Source organism: Cupressus sempervirens, chromosome 9, assembly GCF_028749045.1.
Source record: "Cupressus sempervirens isolate cs-2001-9-10 chromosome 9, ASM2874904v1, whole genome shotgun sequence".
In the NCBI taxonomy this organism is placed as follows: Eukaryota; Viridiplantae; Streptophyta; class Pinopsida; order Cupressales; family Cupressaceae; genus Cupressus; species Cupressus sempervirens.
This window is the reverse complement of record NC_143126.1, coordinates 549249981-549269967: the sequence shown is the minus strand read 5'-3', so window position 1 is coordinate 549269967 and position 19987 is coordinate 549249981.

Sequence of the window (19987 nt, the reverse complement as noted above, 5' to 3'; positions counted from 1 at the left end):
CATGAGTAGTGATTCAACATGAATCTATCTAATAAAAATAAGTGAAACACTTAACACTCATTAGATCTGGGTGATGCTCACAGAGGTGAAGCACCAAGACCTCATTTGCAAAACCTTCACCAAGTATTGTGCCTTATGAACCATTCATTAGAAATCCCCTTAAGCTCATCAATTATAATTTCTGCAACAAGTCAAATTGTGATATTGCTTCTAGGAAGTCCTGATGCTTCAGCTTAGTGAGCACCAATCAGATCTAATGAGTGCTAAGTGTTCCACTTGTTCTCACAATAAATGGATTCATGTCGAATCACTGCTCATGAAACATGGGTAAATGAGTTTGATTCAAAAACTATACAGTTAAATCCTGATAGAAATATCATAATTTACCTTGTTGTGGAAATTATCTCCTATTTATCAATATTTATATTTATTATTAAATTATATATAATTTTATATAACTAAAATTTTATTTAATGTGTTTGTAGATAAAGATTATATTAATGATAAAATATTATAGTTTTATCATACTAAAACTTTTAAAAAATTTCAAAACCAAATCTACCAATCTAATTGAATATGTTTTTGAAATAAAAAGTGACCAAAAGAAGGGGGTTGACCCTTACAACCAAAAAGCTGACAACCAACACACTACCAGTAGAAACAAGCAGAGAGCAACCACTGCTACAGAGAACAACAAATAGCAACCAAAAAATAACACACGATCATTCACAGCTAACAGAGTAACATCTATACTAATTCTAATAACTATAGTACTAAACATGCTATGATTGTTCAAAACAAAATAACTGTTGGTATAAACAAGCCAACCCAACCAAAAAACAACACGCGATCATTCACCACTACTAGAGTATCATCTATAATAATTCTAAAGACTATAGTACTAAACACACTATGATCATTCAAAACATAATAACTATTGGCACAAATAAGCCAACCCAAGTCTGAGAATAAGCTGTAAACTAGCAAACAAGGCAACTGCATAAACAAAAAAACAAACTAGGGCTAAAAACTCTTGGAGACCACCATACTGTTTCCCATCCTTATCTTTTCCTTTCCCAACTAGAAGCACCCTATCCCAATCCTCAACAAGAAACTTATAGAGGAGTTTGATGTCCTCCATGTATAGCCCTACCTCATCCTTCTCCAGTGCCAATAATTGGAGGGTAGTTGCAATAGCATGGGTAACCTTCAAGGAAAATTTAGAGAAGGAGTAAAACACATCCTCTAAAAATTTGACCGTTTTCTCCATTTGTGTGTTCTTCTCATTTTGTTCCTCCTCCTTCTCCTTGTTTTTGTTTTCCACATTCTTAGACACCTTCTTAACCTTTGTCAATGGTTGGTCCTCACCTTGCAAAACCTAGGGGTTAGCAAAAACATTAGTTTTTTCCTTTACCAGAGAGGAGATGGTGCTAGGGGAGGTATCCACTTTATTGTTGTCCTCATAGAAGGTGATAGGTTGTAATGTAAAACTAGCCGACACATGAGTAGCCTCAGTGGTTTTGACCTTGTTAGCAGACACTCGGGTGTCATCAACATATTTTTCACTTTTTTCTTTCTCCTCATTCACCTTTTCTCTCTTGGAGTCATAATGTTTCTCCTCCACCAGCTCTCTCCCACTGTTCTTAGAATTCTCCTCCTCCGCCTCCTTGACCCTAAATCTATTGACCTTTTGTTTATACCTTGCTTGTGACTTGGGTAACCTCCTCAATCTTCTCCTACCATTTCCTCCCTCCTCCTCCTCCTTTGAATCCCCAATGTCCACCTCCACTAGCTTTTCAATTTTGATTTTTTTACTACCCTTTTGTTCAATTATTAGGTCTAGGTTTTTTATTTTCTTATTATCCTTACTAGGGGAAGGGTGCAGCGTGTGGATTCTAGCTCTAGTGCTGGTACTCGTAGGGGAATTATGTTGGTGGCATTAACTATCAATAACAACGACCCTAGGCGGATAGAGGGCAAGATGAAACTAGTAAAGTCTAAAAATTAGACCTTGGTGAATGATAATGAAATTATTACCCTTACTTCTCTTTTCCCTAACATCGCTAATCATGTCCTCAAGGGAATGTAACAGAAATAATGAAATAGAAATAAAGTCTCTATTTCTAAAATGGTTTAGGAGAGGGAAGTGATAATAATAATAGACTCCAAACCTAGCTTTGAGCATGAGGTACTTCATGATCACCAAACATACATCATCCCAAGGAGCCGGTAGCTTATCCCTCTAGAAGCCTCCCCTATAGTGAATAGGTTCTTCATCCTCAACGAAAAAGCTATTCATGTTGGCCTTGTCCGTCATTTTCATAACCTTCTTCCATTTTTTCCCCTTTAGGGGCAAACCAGTAGCCATAGCAGTAACCTCCTCATTTACTCAAAATGTGATACCATTTATGGTAACTTTGTAGTCATTCCACCCATTCACAAACTGAAGAGCACAATTTTCATTGTAACTGGCATTGCTTGCATGTAAGGAATAAAGCCCCCTTCTTTTAGTAGGAACCAGGTCACCATCCTCTCCTTAAAAGTTTCCATCTTTTTTGTCTCTAATCGATTCAAATCTCCACCCATTTCTTCTATGCTGATTCCTGACCCCTCAACCATAGTAATTTGCATCTGAACCTTCTTACCTTCAAGCTTGTTTACAACAGGGATATTTTTAATCAATAATAGCACTGCAGTGTTGAAAATAACATCTCTAGGACCTTTAGACATCCTACAAGCATGTTTTTGAGGCACTTTGAAATCCCATACCTTTTCATTATGGGATTCATGCGTACTTTGCATCATAACCCTAACATCCCTAAAATCTCTGATAGTATCTGTGATTTTTTTTTTGTACTTTCAAAAATAAAATGTTTAAAATTTCACATTATGTTACCATAATTGTGAAATAACTCTTGCCTTAAATTGCATCTATTTATTATCAAACCTATACAAAGGTGTCTCATCATCTTTCCTTTATACTTCTTGTTAAATTTAGCAAGCTTTGCCTTCCTAGAGATGATACTACCAAATTTGGCATTGATCTTTATTTGTTAAGCCATGCTCAATTTTTGATCATCCCCCTTTCCTTGCAAATTAGGGGCTTAATTTCCTCCTTTAGGATATCCATGCTTCTCCAACATGTCATCTCTTTTAACTCAAACCCCATGGTAGTAGCAACATCCGACACCATTTTACCTTCCCTATATATGTGTTGTAACTGGACTTTTTCCATCCCACTTACGATATGTCTAATATCCGTGATAATGTTTTGAATATTCCAACCTGGCTCAGAGACTCCCTTTGCTATATCGATTATTAATTTAGAATCACCTTCTATAGTTATTTCCTTTATTTGCATATCATTAATCAATTGTAGCCCCCAAAGTAGAGCCATTGCTTTAGCCATATTATTACTCCCTCCACAAATTTTCCTAGAATAGGTTAGTAGTGCTTCACCATTTTAATTCCTCAGTACTCCATCGGCTGCCCCAATACCCTCTCTTGCAACACCATCAAAGTTTAATTTAAGCTGAGTTATTCTTGGTGGTTTCCATCTTGTTTTTTGTCTCTTTATTACCTTAGAGTTATCAAAATGATTAAAGTTCCAATGGATACCCCATCTTTCCACTATTTGGTATTCTTTCCTTCCTGGTTCTTCCTTTGGTGTCTTACATTTGGTAATCATTATATTTGCCTTTAGAATTTTCTCCTTAATTCGCATAACTAACTCCACATGTCTTTCCTCTTCCTGAAAGATTCTATTGTTTCTTTCCTTCCATATGTGCCAGCAAATGTATGGTAGGACAATTCTCCATAGGAATATTAGCTGAGGGTGATAAAAGGGGCAATCCCAGTTTTCAACAAATTGACTCAAACTTTCCTTCAACACCCAACATAGTCCAAATTTCTCCCACACTAGTGACCAGATCTTTAGAGTATATGAGCATTCAAGGAATAGGTGAGAGATACTCTCCTCCTTTCCTTTACAAAGATAACATATGTTTGTGATAAAGAAACCTCTTTTTTTAGATTGTCCAACGATAGTATTTTACCATGTTAAATAGTCCACTCGAAGAAGTTGATTTTGGGTAGAAGATTGCTAATCCAAACTTTATGCCATGTTATGGGACAAGGGTCCTACAAAAGAGAACCTTGTAAGTAGATTTGATTGTAAAATGGCCACTAGAAGTTATATCCCACAGAACTTTATCCTCTTGTATTATAAGTGGGAGTCTTTGAGCTTCCATCAACTCATCAAGTTCTTTAAGTAGTTGAATATCTTCTAGAGGATAAATATCTTTTCATAATTTCTTCCACTTCCTTCTAGGGTCAATATAATCTACCACTCTCAGCCCCACTTATGCCTTCAATATTTCTGTTAGTCTTCTAAATTTGTTGTAAGCCAGCAGTTCCCCCCATTCCAATTATCCTCCCAAAACCTGATGTTTTTTCCACTACCTGTAATCCATCTCACCCCTTTCCTAAGTATACCTCCACTTTTGACAATATTCATCCATATTTTGGATCCTCTGGGAGGTCATTATTAAAAAGATCATGGGTAAATAGGGAGTTAGATAGGTATTTAGCTTTCATGATCTTGCTCAAATTTGTGTTGTTTTCTCCCAGCCTCCATCCAATTTTAGCAAGAAGGGCCTTATTTAGGTCCCTGAGTCTTCTCATTCCCAAACCCCCCTTCTCCTTTAGTTTGCAAACATCCTCCCAGTTGACAAGATTTAATTTGTTCTTTTCCTCCATTCTTGACCAAAGAAAATTCCTTTGTATTCTCTCAATTCTGTCCACCATGTTTTGGTTTATCTTAAAAGGGATAGAAAGTAAATTGGGATGCCCTGGAGAGCCACATAGAGTAGCTGTAGTTTTCCCACATTACTGAGAATTTTCCCTTTCCATCCTACCAGCTTCTTCTGGATTCTTTCAATGATGGTATTCCAAAAGTCATTTGTTACCTCCTTGGTGGTTAAAGGTAAACCAAGATAAGTATTCGGGAGGTTAATTGATTGATAGCCTAAAATTTTAGGCTATCAGTGTTAAAAAAAAGGTTTACTTTTAGAGTAATTTATTTGCTAACCTGAGCTGTCTCCCTAATTTCTAAGGATAGTCTTCCATGCTCTGGCTTCCATTATAGAGGATTCTCCAAAGAGAAAAATGTCATCTACAAATTGTTGTAACATTTTATTTTCCACAACAATGGTAGGTTTAATATCTTTAACACAACCTGCATTTACCAGTTTGGTAAATGATCTCCCTAACACCTTTGCCACCATAATGAAGAGGTAGGCAGATAGCAGGTCCCCTTGCCTTAATCCTCTCACATCTTCAAAATTACCGCAAGGAGATCTATTTAGTAGGACCACATACTGGACAGTACTCACCATCATCCTAATAAGGTTTATGACCTTTTTGTTAAACCCCACTCTTTCAAGGACATCATAAAGAAAATCTCATCTTACCTAATCATACACCTTAGAGATATCCAATTTGAAGGCCATCCCAGGTATTTTATTTTTCTCCATTGAATGTATGATCTCATGAGTGGTTATCACAACATCTAGGATTTGTTGTCCCGACACAAACCCCTTTTGCGGTGTTCCTATAATATTCTCTAGGAAGGGTTTAATCCTATTGACCATAACCTTGGCAAAAACCTTATAGACTATGTTACAAAGGCTTATGGGTCTGAAGTCAAGGAGACTTGTTGGTGTCAGAGTCTTAGGGACCATAGCAATAAAAGTCTTATTTTATCCTTTTTAACATCTTCCCCATTTTAAAGAAATCTCTGGTTGCCCAAATAAGCTCATTTTTAATAATCTCCTAGAATTGCTAGAAGAATGTTGAGGGGAAACCATCAGGTCTTGGGGCCTTGTAAGATTTCATAGAAAACATTGCCCACTTCACTTCCTCCTCCGTGATATTTCCCAAAATGCAATTATTTTCAGCTTCTCCCAGTACTTGTGGGATCATGTTTATCAAACTTCTTATTATGACCCGATTTCCTATTCTATTTTCCTTTTTATAAGCCTTGCAAAAGTATTCCATAGCATGTCTTCCCATCTTCTCCTAGCCTTTATATTTCCTTCCCCCTTCTCCTTCCAACATGTTGACCATGTTTCTTCTTTTATGATTTGAGGTCAACCTATGGAAAAAGGTAGTGTTCATGTTAGCTTTAGTTAACCATTGAACTTTTGATCTTTGCTTCCAAAATATTTCCTCTCTGAAAATGATATCCTTCCATTTTTTTGTACTCTTCTTCTTCTTGTGTAGCTTCTTCCAAATTATTACCCTCAGCAATATCCCCTTGCAATTTTTTAAGTTTCTCTTCCACTTCTCTTTTAACTTTGAAAAAATCTCCAAAGGAACTCTTAGTTGAGCTCTTAACATTTCTCCTTATATTATCTAATTTTTGAGTTAGTCATTACATTGTAGTACCATCTATCCTTATGTTCCACCATTCTTGGATTTGATCTTTAAATTCTAGGTGGGACTCCCACATTATTTCATACCTGAAAGGTTTCAGACCTCCTTTTATACCATCCTCCTAGTAGAAGATTAAGGGGAATGATCAAAAGCTATTCTTGTGAGGTTCTCTAGAAAGGAATCACTCATCTAATTCCAGTTCCCTGTCACCATCAGTCTATCCAATTTTACATGAATAAGATCACTTCCTTTTCTACTATTAGTCCAGGTGAATGGGTTTCCTCCAATTCTACATCTATTAAATCCATTTTTCCCATTAAATCGTGCAGATCTTGCAAACTTTTAGGGCAATCTCTATTTCCACCTAAATTTTTTGAGTGGTAGAGGGGGGTATTAAAATCTCCCATACACATCATTTGTTTTTTCTTCATAGTATCCATTATTATTTCCAGTTTTCCATAGGTTTCTTTTCTCCCTATCTTATTATTAGAAGTGTAGATATTGATAAGCCCCCATCTTTCATTACTAGTTTGGAACTCAGTTATTAGGAAATTTTTGTCTTTCCATAACTCAAATCTGGTCATAGAACATGGGTTCTGCATGGTAGCAATAACCCCTGAGGCTCTGTCAGCATCCACATGCATTAAGGCAACCCCTTGCCAAATATGACCCACAAGTCTACTAAAATTTGAACTAAACATTTTGGTTTCTTGGATTAACACACAGTCAACCTTTTCCTGGAACATACACTGCTTTAAAGCATTTTTTTTCTAGGGGTTGTTTAGCCCCCTTAAGTTCCAAGAAAGAAATTTCATTTCTTACCTCTTGTTACATTCTCCAGTGTAAGCTGCTTACCACTAGTCATGTCCCTTGCTGCTTGTTTTGTCCTAGTTGTTCTACTACTTGGTCTTCCAGCTATACCACATGTCCCTACATCTATTTTTTTGGCCCCCCTTTTCTTCCTTTTCTAAACTTCCCAATCCTCATTATCACCCGCTTGTGGGGAAGTGAGACTTAGTTCTTTTTCAGCTTCTGCTTTATCTAAACTTGCCATCACTTTTGTTGCTATCTCCACTGGAGAGGCCTTCATAATTCTTAGAGGGGTGCATAACCTCTCATGGGTATCACAGTTTAGAGACTTTTGTTCCTATAATCCCTTGCTACTCAGACTAGCTGGAGAACCAGGAAGGGAGTGGTGTACCATTATTTCACCTTCCTCCATCATCTCACCTTCCTAAGGTCCCCCCAAAGGTGACCTTATTAAGTTGAATATGCTAAATAAAGGTTTGCTTTGAATTTTTATTAAGAAAGTTGATTTTTTATTAAGATTGCATTTTTTTTGACTTTCTAATTTAGATTTCTAAAAACACAATCTTTCGAAATTCCCTTGAAACAAATTTGAAAGTTTATTTGACCAAATTTTGATAAGAACCTACATTACAATCATATTTTATACAAATAGAACATACACTTTACACATATATTATATATATTTAAAAAATTAATATAAAAATAAATAAATAATATCAAAATCATGTAATATTACTTATTACTTTATTATATATATTTTCATTTATTTCTATTATATTCTTTTTGCAATCAAAATATTACTTGTTACTTTATTATATATTTTTTCATTTATTTCTATTATATACTTTTTGTAGTTTAAGTTATAGCTTATTTTTAATTATATCATATTTATATACTATTGTTTTACATTATTTTACATTACATTAATCAATTACAATTATAAAGTTTGGCTTGAAATATGTTACAAAATTCAAATTTAATTTTTTTAAAAAAATAATATACTAGTTACTATATCTTCCTTTCTTATAAATATATGATTTGATTTACAATGTATAATATTGTAAAACTATTAGTCCTTTAAAATATCTATAATTTAATATGATTGAATTTATAATTTTATCAAACTTAATAAATAAAACAATATTCACTAATAAGAACATTTGATTTCAATTTATTCTTAATTTGTAAATAATAATAATAAATTTGCTTGTTAATATTATAATAAAAATGATAAAATACTTTAATCAATATTATTATTTTTATTAGTAAATAAAATAATATTACAAATGTCTCCATTCAAATGGAAAATACTTTAACCAATAAGTGTTATATTCATATAAATCATTCTTTTTCAAAATGTAATATATATTTCAAGGATTAAGGATTTTTGATATTTTCAATTCTTCTTTATTGTATTTATGAGAATATATGACTTTGATGAAGAAATATTTCTACTAAAAATAAAAGTTATATAATATACTCTTCTATTATATATAAAATAATATTTTAATTTTCAAAAAAGGTAAACATTAATCTTTTAATGTAGGAATGGAAAGGAATTTGATATAATATTAATTTTATATAATTCTATACATTTTCTATCTTAAGAATTTGAGGAAATTTTTTTTAGGATTCTTATGTATAATTATGAAAATATTCACTTAAAATAATTTATATTTAATATAAAATCTTTTTAAAAATATATAGAATCATCTATATTAAGTTGTATAATTAGGTGATAACATTGACATAAAAATACAAATAAAGAGGAGTGATTTCTCTTATGCAATTGTCCTAAATTATGATAATGTTTTCTAATGACTTATCATGAGGGCTTTAATATATTTTCCTTGTTAATATTCTAATAAAAATGAAATATGTTATTCAATAATTGTTATAATCATTTTTTGACATTTTGAAATTTTTGAAGTAGATGGGGGACATGAGGAAGATCTATGCTTAACCATGATGTAAGGCAAAGGACCTAGAAAGTGACAAGGCCAAGCTTGTTTGAAATTCAGATTCATTTTTACGACATTAGACATAAGGGTTTTGAACACTGGAGGAAAAGGATAATGTTGAAGTGAAGTTGTGGATACATAGATGCTTTGTGAAGGCATTATTTAAAAGTTGTTAGTTTTGTGAGGTCTAGAATGGCTAGAATGAACTATGATGTATGTTTTGATGCAAAATATAGTTCTTATGAATAGTTAGGAGATAGGGAAATGTAGGTTTTATTCATGATGGATAGTTATAGGAGCTTAAGCTTTATATGTTGAAAGATGTATATTTTAAATGAAACCTGGATTATGGACCTTTGTATCTTCTTTTTATAAAAAACAATTTACATTCATATAAGTCATTTGTTTTGAAGATGTAATCAGTAATAAATATTTCAACGATTAAGCATAGATCCATAATTACTTATATTAAGCATAGATCATTTTTTATTCATTAAATATTGATTTTCAGGTATATAAGATGAATCTTCCTCAGTTTTTCACTTTAAAATCCATTAATATTCCATGAAACCTAGAGTGAAACTTTGCCTAAGATCAAATTGTTAGCACCTCGTAAAGAAAAAGTTGAATTGATTAATTGAGTTTTACAAAATCTTTCTAGTTACCTAACTTCAACATATATTCTATTTTGAAAAAAAAATTAAAAAAAAAAAAATTTAGTCATCAATCTATTTATGGACAAAATGAATCAGGGCTTATCATATATTAACTTCACAAGCATCCATAAGTAGAAGATTACATCATAAATGAATCAGGAAAAATTATTGAGACAAAGATGTTGATTCTGCAAGCTCATCAAAGGGATGGGTAGGTTTGATATATTCTAAATTGATGTTCTCAATATCTTCCCATATTCCTACCTTATCTTCTTGCACAAATTTATCAATCCATCCAAAATCAGGAGGAAATCTAACATGAAGGAAATGCATTAGAAAATTGACATTTCTTCTAATTATAGACTTTCGTTTGTTTAACCTTCTTCGATCTTCTGTAAATACTATGGGGAAAAGCAAAACATTATTTCTTCTTAAGATGTTTTTATCATAATTGTAAGGTCTTGGTATTAGTCGATCTTCATTGATATTGATTAAAATTTTTTCCAAGTCTCCTAAATACATACTTTTAAAAAAATCTTCTACAAAGCAAATCTATACCAAAATTTTCCACTTTGACCGTATTTACTATTGCTACAAACATGGTTGTTATATCTGATGGGACTCTATATCTGTTAGTATTGAAAATAATTTTCTTTCTCAAAATCTAGTAAACCACCTTCATTACTAAGAAATATGTAGACAATAGCATGTCCTTGATTATGATGCCTGTAATCGATCCATCAGAAGGCATCTAAATCATAGGTCCACAGATCTTAATAATGGTTTCCATTTTAAAGAAATTTTGATCTTTATGTGAGCCTATTCGATTTTGGATATTGACTATATTTAAATAAGAAAATGTATATGACATTTCGAGGAGGTGGAATGTTTGGTATACTCATTATGAGAAATTGAATGGACATTGTATGAATAATAATTATTAAAAAAGCCTTAAGAAAGTTTAAAAACTAATTATTGTATAAACAAAAGATAGTAAATAGGAGAACAAAAGAAGAGAAGAAAATAGATGGTGAACAAGGAAATGAAGAAAGACACCTGGGAATGACATCTATATTGGAGACATTGTAATGTTCAAGTTAACAAATTTGGTTAATAAAAAACACAATATCTCCTGAGATGTTCTTCTTTGGGAGAAAGAAGCCTAAGAAGAACAAGGAAAAGTGAATTGAAGTGACCCGAGGATAAAGAAAAAGAGAGAGAAAAGGAAACCTAAACATAGAAAAAATTTAGCAAGTAATGATTGTAGAACTGATAGGAATCTAACAAACTAAAAAAAGGAAAGATGGATAAGGGAAAAGGTAATTAAGAGGATAATACAAAACCAAGAGAACAAATAGACGAAAGAAGGTCCTTTAAAAATAAACCAACATGCGAGAGAAATGAAATGTCCACTCACTAGGAGAAAGAAAAAAAAACTAAAATAAAAAAGATAGGAGAAAATTTGAAAAAGGAGAAAAGACAAGGAAAAGTAGAGATGAGATCGAGCTAAAATGAAAGGGCTAAATTCTAAAGTTTCTTTTTAACTAGACTTAGGATTTAATTATATATTTAATTATCTATGATTCAATCTATCATCTATCATTATTTTTTGTTAATAAAATCTTAAAGCTTATTAATCTAATTACTTGGTGAAATTTATGTAAAATATGATTATGAATGAGTATGAAAAAATTTAGGATTATGTCTGAATATTTCAAAAAAGAAGAAGCACAGTTCAATTCTCATTCAAGATTAGACTTCTAGGTTAAATCTATGAAATTACAAAAAAGAAACTCATTGGAGGATCAATAGCCCAAAATCGAGAAGGAAAATTGATTAACAAGTCTAAAAGTGGAAGATTGAAAATTTTAACAAACCCCATTTTAGTATAAAATAAATATTAAAATTACAAATTTCAAACAAGAATACGAGCTACTTAAACAATCAATATTACACTATTTATTATGAAATATTTTACTATAATTCAACAAACCATAATTAAAATTTAGATAGGATTATATTAATGATCCAAGCTAAATAACCCTAAATATTAATCTAAATCGAGAGAAGAATACTAAAATAAAACCCAAAATTTATGTTTATCATATTGATGGAAGCAATAGTCTTCCAAAATAGGGGGAGAAGGTTACATTCCATGCCCTCTAGATACACATTTAAGCCAATTAAAACATAAACCTAAATTAAAAGGATTTAGAAACATCTATACGAAAAACCCATATATCATTGCAAATTACTTCATGACAGATTTTTTTTATACCGAAAATCCAACTTAATTCATATGAATTATAGAATTATATACTTGAAGTATGACTAGCTGATATAATAAAATTCTAAAACTAAGATAGTACATTATAATTGTTTCATTAAAAATTAATAGAGATATATAGTTAAGAGAAATAAACTAAATAGAGGAAACTACATTTAAGAGATATATGATTGAGATAATTAACAAAGAGTTAGAAACTAAATACAAGAAACTACATAGAAACTCAACTACAAACCCTAAAATGAAAATTACAAAGATATACAAAACTATGGACCAAGACCCTGATTACTTTCCATAACGATAGATTACTCTAATCTCCTCATCATTATCTCCATCTTCCTCCTCAACACTTTGAGCAGCAATATTACCATTCTTTAGTTCCTTGGGGTAGCTATATTTTTTGAGTCTAGGGAGCTAGAAGCTAAGGGACTTGTGACCCTCATCAATCGATAGTGGTAGAGGATCCAAGTTAGCTTTCTTGAAGAGAGGGAGAAGCCAAACTTTATTTCTTTAATTAATGATATTACACCAACAAATGAGAAAATGCACATTGTATCCATCTTATGACATATTTTATCAAATGTCATTTGGTCTCTAATGGTTAACATTGGGCATTTTGGGACCTTGGCCCATTTAAGACTTCCAATGGGCCAATCCATTTATATTTTTGGGAATAAAATCTTCATCTTGTGGTTAATGTTGAAAAAAACTTGACATAAACCTTTTAGCCATATTAGAGAAAACATGGCTTCATAGAGGTTAACTGTATCAGACTGAGTTATACCTGCTTTCAAAGAGATCACTATGAAACATCCCACAATATTGGTGTTTGTGCATCATGAATTATTATAATTAAAATGCTTTTCTCTAAGAGCTCTTTCCACTGCAAACCAAACCATGTCCTCTGGATTAAGAAGAATATTATTCCACCTCTCCAGCTTAACTAATATGATTCTATTTTCAAAGCTATGAAACATCACAATGCTAGTGTCCATGGGAATTATAGAACAAACATCAACAAATAAGCAGAGCCAAAGAATCTAACCACTAAAAACCAAAAGCTCAAGAATTCAAGGCTCAAAGATAGGAGAGACAACTCAGAGATCAAGAAAAGATTGAGAATAAAAGCTTATATATCTCAAAAAATTAGACTTAAGACACAAAAATACTGCCTAATGATGGCAAGTGTACTCCATCACACATAATAAGGATTAGATCAAAATTCAAGGACACAAATATTAATGAAAAGTAGCAGCAAAATTAACTATAGAACGGATGTAATTGATTACCTATCCTGACGGGAATTAAAAGTGACATGAAAATAATTGTAGTTAATTAGATTAGATTTAATTATGAAGGAGGCTAGACATGTAGGTAAGGAGGAGGGTGAAAATAAGAGGGGAAGTTAGAGAATAAAGTTGAAGGATGAAGAAGAGATCTAATGAAAAGGGAAAAAACTAAGATAGAAGAGATTTATATGGGATAAGGAGGCTACAAAATATAGATAGGAAAGATAAAGAGAAAATAGAAGAAAACTAGGATAGAAAAAAGAATTAAGTCTCGCTTAGAGAATAATATAATATAATTAAATTAACATTTATTATATTAATTACTTAATCTACTAAAGGTTTAAAGCTAATTAAAACTTTTTTAAAGAATAATAACTAGGAAAGATAATAAATACTAAGGGAAACCTAAAGATACTAGCAAAACTTAAGAAATTAAGAGAAAATTTAATCAAGGGCTAGGAGGAGGAAAAACTTCAAGAATATTGAAACTGTTAACTCCTAAATTTGCTAAAGCATCAAATTCTTAGTTGCCTTCCTTGTAAATATGTTCAATTATAATATCCTCAAATGAGTTCCATAATGACAAAACATACTCTAGTTTGGAATTCAAAACCCTATTAGAGGTTTCCTCACTATAACATTTGGGGTCAAATTGTGACGGTAATTTTTGGTGATTTTTTTTTTTTTTTTTTTTGCAGTTATCCCCGATGCCATCGCAATACTAACATCTACATCATAATTGTGACACCAGCGTGAGTATTAAAAAAAAATGACATAAATCATTCCCTATTTGTTTTGATAGTGGAGAATTGCACACAAAAGAGGGTGTGCTAGAAATAGGGATTACTGAGAGGGGCAGGGGTGAATCAATAATCTACAAACTTTATTTGTCATCTAGATATTATTTCTTACTCTAAACCATGCATAATAAAGCAATATAGTAATGCTAAACAGTAACAATAACAATGCATAAAGATAACTCATAACACCATATTTTATTAACTAGGAAAACCCTAGCCAAGGGAAAACCTCGGTGGGGATGATACCCACTACGTAATTTACTGATATATAAGTTCCTTGTTAGAGGATGGACCTTGTTAGGAGTCAATGAGAAAATTTAGTATAAGGAGTCCCTGTTAGGAGACTTTGAATCCCTGTTAGGAGATTCCATCCCTGTTAGGAGTTGTAGTATAGTAGATGCAAGATGAGCCCACTGCCCAAACATGCACTTATAATTACAAGAAGTGCTCACTGCTCAAACAAGTAATCAAACCAAATATAAGTACTATATATTCTTCCTTTACTGATCACTAATCTTCAGCTTGATCTTGGATCACCAAATAGATCATATAAAACTTTGCATATATCACTTTCAATAGTTCACATATAATCACAATTACAAGATAGCACTTGTAATCATAATCACAATCTTACAATTCTTCCCACAATCTTACCACAAAATCTCCTTTTCATAAATACCATGCCTTTTCAAAAATTACTGTTGGGTCATCTAAGACCATAATCTACTTTTGCAACTTAGATTAAACATCTAGGATGTTGACCCTAATTGGACAAGTAATTTACCTCCTAAACAAAATAATCCTTTCCTTTAATTCTGCTGTCCTGTTCTACTTCAAACATGATTATCTCTATTTTGTACAGTCTATATAGACTTCCAAGGTTATACACATCATCATCAACATGTATACTATGTCCATCTAACTTCGCTAGTCATAATATGACGTCAACAACAAGTTATAAAAATAATAATATACTGCTATAAACCAAATTCTATACTTAAGCAATTTTTTGATTACTAAACACTAAGTATCTTTATTTTCAAGGTTTCCTATAAGCATGTACATCATGTATCACCATAAATGACAACAATTACATATCACTATTAGCCAGTTGTCAACAATCTGCCCCTTTGGCATTGATGGAAACAAAATAGGGAAAAATGGCTAAGTGACAAAACTTAACACAACAAAACTAAATAACACCTTATATAACATCTATTACAATTTGTCAAACTTTACATATGCTCCCCCTTACAATATAATTTACAATATTCTCCCCTTTTGACAATTCAATTTTTTGCAATTACCAATTTTCTACAATTTCTCCCCCTTTGACATCAACGACAAAGGTCAAAATGTCAGACTGTCCAAAAAATGATGTCCTTCCTTATGCTGCTATGATCTTCATACAATCATCAAAGTTTTCCTTTAGACTATCCATACCCTTAGTCCCTATCTCCTTGGTGGATTCAGCTGATGTAAGAATTGCAAATAAATCATATTATGAAATCTCAACTACATTAAGATTTGAATATAGAAAAATGGAATATGTGTTCTTGGCCTTGACACATTCCTCTAATTGCTTCTCAAAAAAAGATAATTTTAGAGCAATAGATTCTCTGAAATTAGATATCCTCTTCAAAATTTGTTCCTTTTGAAGTTCCAATTTCCTGATGTTACTATGAATACTAGCCACTTGTCCTTCAAAATCATCTACTTTGCAAGATGGATGTTGGATATGGCTGGATAAAGCCTCTAGTTTAGTCATCTTTACTGCTATCTGGCTGTCAATGTCTTTAGTCAGTTTGTATGATAAGGTACATTTAATATACATAGTTTTCCCATCCTGTTGGCATTTATGAAGTACCTTTATACAAGTATCAAGATTAATCAAATCATTCTTGATGTTTTGATAGATGGTTCTAAAAATGTTAGCATCATGGGAAATCTGTTGCTTTGCCTCTACAACATTCAATAAATTGGTAAACTCTTCATCCAACAATTTTAGCACTACTTGTGCCCACTATTTAGGATCTAATTTAGTCTTTTGTAGTACCAAGGTACTATGCAGTCTATTAGTAACTTCCATTAAGGTTCTCCATAAGCTTTTCACTTTCCTATTTTTATTAATAAGCTTTGTCAAGGATGAGATCAAATCTGTTTGATTATCATCATCAGTAGCTAAACTGGTAAGAGAGAGCAGAGTGGAACTAGATGGTTTAGTATCATCCTCCCTTTGTTTCTTAGCTGCCTCTTTTGAACCTCTCTCTTCTTCTTCTTTCTTTTCCCTTTCCTCTCTTTCCTTTACTTTCTTCTCTTCCAATATTTTCTTCTCATCTTCCTCAATTTTCTGTCTCATCTCTTCTTCTATAATTCTTGTCTTTTCCTCTTCTTCCTTTCTTTTCTTTTCTTCCTCAAGCAATTTTTGCTTGGCCACCTTTATTTTCTTATTCTCTTCTTTAAGTAACCTTTTCTCTTCTTCAATCTATCTCAATTTTTCCTCAATATCCTCAATGTCTAGTTGATTGGGTTCAGAACCACCAAATGGATTGGTATCATCAATGTTAATGGTAACATTAGTTTGATCAATTTGCATAGTTTTACCACTCACTGACACTTCTAAGGTTCTAAGTGCTAGAGGAGGTGATGCCTTTGACTCTATCAACATTTGACTAATAGCAACCACAGTCTCACTTCTTAGTTTATCCTTTTCTCACTTCTTAGTTTATCCTTTTAACCAACCATGAATAGAAATGGTCTCAATTTATTCCATAAATATGGTGCGAGGTTATTCAACAATCTTTGAATTTCTTCTTCATCATCAGTCTTACAAATAGTTCTAAGCATAGACTTTCAAAGTTCTAGATCTTTTTCCCTTGTAGGAGCCTTCTTTTGAATGAGTCTCTCATAGACTTTATGGGTAATTATGCTTTCAAGATCCTTCAATTTCAGATTGTTTGCTATGATATATCTCACAATAGAGATATCAATATAATCCTTTTCAACATTATTATACAAATCATAAAACTTGTTCATCTGAACAAAGTTACCTTCATTAGCAATAATGGTGTTGATGTTCTCTATCTTCAGCTTCCAAGGTTGTTGAGCTTTGCCTGCTTATTGCTTTGATGGAGTCACTTTCTTTGCTTGCTTGGTCTCTTGTTCCTCTACTTTTTCATCACTAGAATCAATTCTCAACAATGTTTTATGTCTTTTTCCTGGCCTAGTGGCTTTTTGTTTGACCCACTTGGTCTTAATAGTTACTACTTCCACCAATCTTTCAAATTTTCTTTTTAGTTCACTAGGTTGAACATTTGATACTGTTACATATGAAATGCTCTATTCTGAAGATGTATCTGCAATAGATACTAACAAAGGTTGAATGTTTAGTATTACTTGCTTCATCGTTTGTCTTACAGCCTAATATTCACTCTCTGTCATTCTAGCCTCTGATAGTGCCTTCTTCATTATAGACTCTACTTTCTTGTGTGATGCCTTCTCCATAGATGCTTGATAAGCTAATTGTATGATCTCATAATATGTACCAAATCTATATTGTGTTTTGTCTCTATCTAAATTCAACAACAAATCAATATAACCAACTACTATATCATCATTTAATTCTTAACTCAAGGGATCAAGAAATGTTTTTTGAGGTTCCATTGCTTGAATACAAGTATAATCTATATCAACCAAAATACTAATGTTATCCTTAAATTTATCCACAATTGCAAGTGCAATTCTAAATCTCTATTTCATTTCATTCTTAAATGTTCTCATTATCAAGTTGCCACTATCCAATATCTTATCTGCAAGATGCCTTTTGCATACTTTTGTAATCTTCTCCATTGTGCATTTGTCACTACTCATTATGTCTGTGACTCATAAGTAAGGAAATCACTTAAGTACATGAAAGAATATGTGATTGATCGATGATTGGAATCTAAACACACCATTCTTTGTTCTCTTTATCTTTTCTAGGTTATCTAAGAGTTGCATTCTCAGTATTTCACTAAGATTCACTTGCTTTTTCTCTACACATATCATATATGCTACATAGATGAATCTTGTTGAAAGTTCATCAATCTTTGAACTTGCACAAACAAAATAGGCAATAATTCTACTCAAAAATCTTACATCATCTTGCTTGATGGTGTTGATCACCATAGCCTTTCCATTATACATTGCTTTGGTATAACTCTCAACTTTCTTCTTGACCAGTTTCTCACCTATAGGTACATTGCCTTGTTTACTAAGACCGCTTACCTCATGAATAAGGTTGATAGAAATATCAACTACATTGTCTTGCATCCATAATTTACCATAATGTATCCTACTCAATATGATCTGCATACACTCATCTATGTCTAACTCATCGTAGAAGTGATATTTGAACAAGTCTAATTCCTTTAGATGTTCAAATCTAGGCTTCATAGTCATGTCGTGATTGAAAACCAATTCCATATCTTTGTTCTTGAATTCACTGCCAATATACTCAAACTTACTATTCAAATAATGTCCTACATCTTCAAGATATAGTACGTTATTTAGAGTGATAGACAACATTTAGTTAGCTTTTTCTTTAGTAGGTTTTACAGAAACAAATTTTAACTAAGGTCTATGTTTGTTCTCAATATTGTGTACTATTGACATTTCCATGATTCTATCAAACAAGAACTTTTACCAAACAAATTTGTAGACAAATGATAAAATACCTCTTTTCAAAAATAGGGTTTCCTTCAAAATCACCTTAAAAAGTGGCTTTTGAGTGCTCTTCACTTTGGATGTGTTTGTAATGAAGTGAAAATCAATTCTATACTCCATTTATTCCATCAACTTGAGCTTGCATTAGTTGCGTACTTTGTAAACATGAAAAAGGTGTCAATTTTGTTATGGAATCAAATAACTGCTCAAGATCATCTATCTGATCTTCAAATGTCACCCAAGGTTTTCCATAGCTATCTTCCGTCATGAAAAAACTCTACTAAACTTTGCATCACGAAATTCTCTGAAAAACATACTTTTCATCTTCTATTACATAATTAGCCTTTTCTTGTAATACTAGTAACTCTGAATTCCTTCATAACTTGTTCAGATGAGCTCTAAATTACAAGTGAGCTTAGGTACCATCTAAATATAATTGGATACACCTTTTCAAAACTTTGCTACCTCTAATTTGATCTTTGAATGAAGTTCTCAAGCTCCAATGTAGTGAATAAGCTTAATTCAACTTAGTTGAATCAAACTCAACAATTGAATTTGATCCTCCTATCTCTAGCTTTTCCTTTGAGATATCTACTCTTTTTAAAAATGCCTCATTAAGTTCTTATCAAAGTTCACTAAGAATGTTTCTGTGTTCCTCATTGTCTCTTTTGGTTCTGGAGTTCCTTTCATGGTTCCTTTTGTCATTTCTAACATTCTTTCCATCATTCCTTCTATTCTCAAAGTTTCTTCCATTGTTCCTTGTATCTCTGAAGTTTCTGTACATTCTATAGTACTTTGTTGTGTATCTGAAGTTGTTGAATAGCTGACATATAGGTGCTCTACTTCTAGGATTTTTCTAATCATCAGGTGCATGACAATACCAAGCAATGTGTCCTAAGTTGTTACAATTATAACACACAATATGTCTTCTATCTTTAGAAGATCTTCCTTCTCTTGATGTCCTTTCATTGGATCTTCTTCTATCTGTAGGGTTAGTATTTCTAGACATTCTACTATTTCTTTTATCATTATCACACTTAGGTTT